The sequence below is a fragment of the Pteropus vampyrus genome, unplaced genomic scaffold (assembly GCF_000151845.1).
Source record: "Pteropus vampyrus isolate Shadow unplaced genomic scaffold, Pvam_2.0 Scaffold57, whole genome shotgun sequence".
Lineage (NCBI taxonomy): Eukaryota > Metazoa > Chordata > Mammalia > Chiroptera > Pteropodidae > Pteropus > Pteropus vampyrus.
This window is the reverse complement of record NW_011888838.1, coordinates 555,711-562,131: the sequence shown is the minus strand read 5'-3', so window position 1 is coordinate 562,131 and position 6,421 is coordinate 555,711.

The window sequence follows — 6,421 nt, the reverse complement described above, 5'->3', positions numbered from 1 at the left end:
ACATTGCAACTTCTTAGGTCTAAAGCCAATTTATAGTGAGGAAAATATTTGTTAACTGTTAGAAGGTGCTGGATGATTTTGTCATCCCTGAATAAGGGATCTGGTTGGAAAATGAGAGGTATTCACCACAACAAGGAATTCGAGAAACTAGTGGAAAGGTTAACTTTCTAGAAAAATAATAATACATAAAATTAACCCAAGAAATAGAAAACTTGTTTAGACCAAACACTTTAGAGAAATTTAGAAAGATGACTTAAAATGTATCTTGAGAGATACTAGAATGATGGTCTTAGAGCTATGTTAATGAGAATTTTAAACTATTTTTATGAAAAAAAAATTGCTATAAAGAATAGCCAGAAAAAGCAGGAAAAAGGAGGGCAGCAGAGGAGAATATTTAATTCAATTAAAATCACATTTGTATAGAATAATCAAACATATAATATGTCAATAAAACAAATAAGACAACTAAGAAATATATCTCAGACAATTTGACATACATAAAGTATATTCATATATATGTATGTATTTTAATTCAGTAGGCAGAAGATAGATTTAAAATAATTTGTACTAGGAAACTGGTTACCTAACTGGAAGAAAATGAAAATTTGTACCCACTATAATAGAATGAAATCTTCATGTATTAAATATATAAATTTTTTTTAAAATTAAATTCTCTTAAGAAAATTTAGGAAATTACATTTGAAGAAGTTATCTAAAATTTGGACCCTGAATTTATAAAATAAAAAGTAATCACATATGATTAAAGTAAAAAAAAACTTTCAATATTTAAATATATAGTAAGTAAAATAAAAAGGCATAGCAATATTGGAAAAAAATGTGCAATGCAGACAACAAAATATAATAATTATAAAAAATAATCTTAATTTTTAAGAAAAAGAAAAAACAAATACAAGATATGAATAAATAATTCATAAAAATTCAAGTTAAAAACAAAATAATGTATATTCAAATTTAATTTATTATTATAGAAGTACAATTTGAGGTAGCAAAGATATAAATTGGACCCAACAAACTGACAAAAAATTAAGATCCTGAATATTCTAATGATTTCAACTTCTTATTTAGATATCTATATGAAACCAAGTTATTAATGGTCTGATTTTGTTAAAAGAGCTGGTCTTTACAGAGGTATCATTTAATTTGCCTCTTATTATATCCCAGCTCCTATAACCTATAGTTTGATATTTTCCTTGTTTTTCTCTACCTTTTGTGATCCCGTTTCATATAGAGGTGAGAGAAATAACTTGTTTAATGTCAGTGTTCAACATACTAAATAATTTTATTCAGTGCTTATTCGTCCACACATTATCATTTGTCAGTTTGTTATAAATATTATTACCAGACATCAATTTAAATTTTTTTAAATAATGAATTAGTTCTAGAAAGCAAGTGCTTGTTTAGATGATCCTATCTAAACATGTAAAGCTTCCCTTTTCACTTCTTATGCTTTATCACTATATTTACATATTTATCTTCTCTATCGCTATCATCTATCATCATTTATCTATCTATCTATCTATCTATCTATCTATCTATCTATCTATCTATCTATCTATCATCTATCATCTACCTTTCATCCTTCATCTATCATCTAGCAATCTATCATCTATCATTTATCTATCTATCATATATCTATCTTATCTATTTAGAAAGGCATTGATTTTATTCTCTTAAGAGTCAGAAGGGAGAAATTTGCATCCATTTTAATTGACTAATGTTATTTTGACCTGAAGCCATAATTTTACAGTGAGTTTGATTAGTTCATCAAGTTAAGATTAACTAATTTAAGGTGAACTCTTCAAGAAGCAACTAGTAAGTTTGCTCTGCAGAGATCAATGAAGCATTTTCTCTCTCTCTTTTTTTTTTTTGAACTCTTAGTAGAGTGAATATATGGCCTACAAATATTTGCATTATTATTTACATATTTACATTTTTAACACAAAAGAGGTGTACAATAATTCCATAATGCCATCCATGATTTATTGTGTTAATCCATTGGTGTAATAGATATTCATTAGGGTAAAATTAATTATATTTAGTGTTATATTTATTATTTTCTATTTCTATCCTTCCCCTTTAATTATTGGGAAATTGATATATACCTTGGATATTCACTTTTCTGCTTAATTTTGACCTCTAATTTCTTAACAAAAGCTGTTAATTCAATGTATCAGTTTGCATTAAAATAGCATTTGTTTAAACTGTAGTATTTTTTTCAGCTTCGTTGAGGTATGATTGACAAATAAAATTGTAAGATTTTTAAAGTGATGATTTGATACACATATACATTGCGAAAAAATCTTTCCATCAATAAACTTTATTTTTTTTGCTTAAAATAACATTTAAAAATATGTATATGATTATATCATCCAATTATTTGATGTTTTATATTGCTTCCTACTACCTACAGAGACAGACTTTGTCATATTATAAAATATGCTCTAAATTATTTGACCTCTATTTACTTTCCCAATGACATTTCTCATCATTCTCCGTAGAGAAGCAGATCAAGCCCAATGCCACGTACACAAACTTTTCTCTACTGTGAGTTTATTGTTATTGTTTTGTATTTATGTAATACCTATCTCAATTGTCCTTCGAGGTGTTTTATCTTCTGAGAAACTTTTCTCAGTGACTCATTTCTCTTTTACTATTTCAGACAACTTTCCACCACACAGCTGTGTCACTTTCTATATATTTGTATCATGACAATTATCATACTGTATTGCAACATTTATTTTACTTGTTTGCTTTTCCTATTAGACTTGATTTTTTTTTTAAAAAAAATTACCTTTATATTACTAGTGTCTGGCACAATGCCTTGAAATTGATAGGTACCCAATAAGTATTTGAGTAAAGAGATTATGGAAGAAAATAGAGTATTTGATAACACACCTATAATTTCTTAAATGTGTATGTTAAATATATCCATTCATTTTCTTAGTCATTTGTTATATATATCATATGCCTATGGAGAGTAAATAAGAAATCATATTAAAAGGCTATAATTCTTATTGATAATAACTACTTTGTGTTGCTTTTGGATCATTTTATTATCCCTTTTTTACATTCTAAATGTTCTTACTTATATTTTACAATTTAATAAACTAAGGTTCATTAATATTAAATGGTTAACATAGTGCAAACCATATACCACCCATTTAGAAAGATTAAGATACTTCCCCACAGTCACACTATTAGTTTGTGTTTCAACTGGAATGTGCTTTCACTAAATTTGAATCTGTAGTCTAAAATAAAATTTGATACGTATAGTGAATAAATTTTGTTTGGAAGGAAAATGAAAGAAAAATTTTTATAAGCAATGAGAGTTCTAAGTTAACCACACTTGACATTAATGTAAGATCACCTAATTTAGAGTTGAAATTAAAAAGTTTAATGATCAGAAATGATTGTGTGCTTTTTCATATGTGGTTGGCCTCTTTCATTTCTGCTTTAGACATGCATTAAAGAATATTTTCCAGGCTGTAACATCAAAAAGGCAAATGATCAAGAAAGAATTCTTTCCATTTCTAAAATATATATGCTAATAATTACATAAGTATTTAGATAAATGCATGCAGTATGATGTATGTTTACACACATACACACACACTTATGAGCATACCTGACTCTCTGAGGCATCCAGAGATCCAGAATAACAGTTAATTTAGATTAAAGTTAGCTCTCTTTTCTTTCAAAACCCAATCTTTTGGATTATACAAATTCTTAAACTCACATTATTTAATGTAATAAATGTATTAATTACCCAGTTGACTTCTAGGTAGAAAAAAAGCTTGAATTTCTTTGGAATCTTCTTTTATAAGAGAAATTAAATATGCTTTTTTCAGTAACTTTGAAACAAATAGAAAAAATAGAAAAAAAGATTATCTCATAGTAGAAATTAAAAAGTAATTTTTGTTGGTCAAAATTTGGAGAAAATTATATTCAATAATTACAATAAGTATTTCTCTGAACTTTTGATTTTGCTGTATACTGTTAATCTATTTATTAAATATGAATGAACTTAATTTTTTATTTGAAGGAGATATACTAATAATAATTCTTATATTTTATCATTACTGATTATAGTTGTTATTTGTTGATTCTGAATCCTATTTTTCAAATATATTTTATTGCAGTATACCAATAAGTCTTATGTAGGTTAAAGCCTGGATAAGATTTACCCTAACTTTTCACAGTTTATTTTACTAACCTAGGTGTCATTATTTTTATACAAATTCACTATAAAGTTGGAAAATTGAACTGATATTTAGATGAATAAAATGAATGGCTTCCAATCCAAGAAGTCTTTAAAATTAAATATAGAAAAGAAATAGATTGATGAACATATTCTTATTGTTTATTTCCTCAAGAAAATGTCATAGAATTTTTTTCTGATTATTAAATAGTAAACCTTTAGCACTCTATTCTATTGGTCAATGGATAATATTTTTTAAGGATTTAAGATATTTATAAAATTAAGCATGAAGTATACATAAAGTAACTGGAGCATATTATATATTCTTTGATCAGTAACTGACATCGACCTTAAAATTTCAAAACATGATTATTTCTAGGACTAGAGAATATATACAATTAACTAAAGGCAATGATGTACTTCCTTGAAGGTACAACATGCCATGGGATTATCATACATCCCAAATATTTAGATGGCATTCAAGTTCTCCTCGAACTTCTCACTGTTTCCATTTCCCTAGTACTGGAGGCAAATGTAAAGCTAAAATTCCTAATTTTAATAATGGAACAGTTTTGCAAATCAATATGTATTTATATGTTTTAGATAATTATGTTCATTTAGGAAAATATTTTTCCATATAGAATGTTTAAACTTTTATTTAGGTATAACACACATGTTGAAAAACCCTGAAATAATAAGTATACAGATTGATGAATTTCTTCAAATTGAACACATCAATGTAACCAGTACCTAGATAAAAAATAAGAAAAAAAACACCTAAAAATAAGAACAATAGGAAATATTGCTAGCATCTCAGAAGATCCCACATGCCACTTTGTAGTCACAACCTACCCCCAAAGTAACCACCCTCTGGACATAATATAAAAAAACAGTTACTTGTTTTTGACTTTTACATATATTGAATCACATGATTTTCTCTTTGGCTTCTTTTATGCTCATTTTCGATTTATGTATATTGTTGTATGTAACTGCGGTTTTTCACTGTCATTAATGTATGGTGAGGGAAAGCAGAGTTTGCCACCCCAAAATATGCCTTTTCGGATATTAACTATTTTAAGCTGGCTATTAAAACAACAACAACAACAACAACAACAACAACAACAACAACAACAACAAATGACCCAAGAAAAACCTTTGACCTTCTTCCTAACTACCTTAAAGAATTTAGATAGGGGACTGGCTCCAAGAAGGGAAGTAGCATCATAAATTCCTGTAGTTTAATCTGAACTCCCGTGTGATATAGACAGGAAAGAACCTAGGAAGTCCCTTATGATCAAAGTCCTCTCTGTGTCCCATAATTTTAAGATGGCCCAACAAATATGTATTTACTAAACACTAACTCTTTACCTTCATTGTAAATTGCTTCACTTCTCTTTGAAGTCCCAGACACCTACTTCACACTCCATCCAGAATGACATATATAACTCATTTTGCCTTACTGTCTAGATTTTTTATGTATATGTGAATCCTAGTATGCATGTATTAAAACTTGATTTTCTTCTGTTAATATGCCTCATATTAATTTGATTACTAATCCAGGCAGAAGAATTTAGACATGTGAGAGGACTCCATAATAGCATCTACCTGTGTGATTATACCATAATTTATTTATATCATTTACCACGGAGGGATATTTGTATAATCTCAGGTTGGAGCTATTATGAATACTGAGTTTGTGAACATACTTGTATCTGTTTTATGGTGACGTCTTTGTTAAGCACGTAGCTAGGCATAGAATTTCTGGGCTAATAGGTTTGTATATAGTCAGGTTTTAAAAAATATCATCAACATTTCTTTCTAATATGGTTGACCATTTTACACTTCCTTTGGCAGGATAAGTAAGTACTGTTTGTTTCACTTTATCTGAACTTGACATTTTGGGTCATACATTTTTATTAGAAAGTTTATTAGAAAGTAATAAAATTTAATTCTTACTCCCCTTAGAATATTCTGTTTTGTAAAATACTCATTATTTTGTCTAATCTTCTATTGGATTGCCCATTTTGTTTTTAGCTGAATTTGTAGCATAGAATTCTTTATCTGTATATTTCAAATATCTCCATGTCTGTCTTTTTTTTTTCTTGTTGGTGTGTTTTTGCAGTTTAATTTTTAATTTCATAAACATTGTGGATAGTGTTTATAGTATCCTATAAAATATCTTTGCCTGCTTCATGATCATGC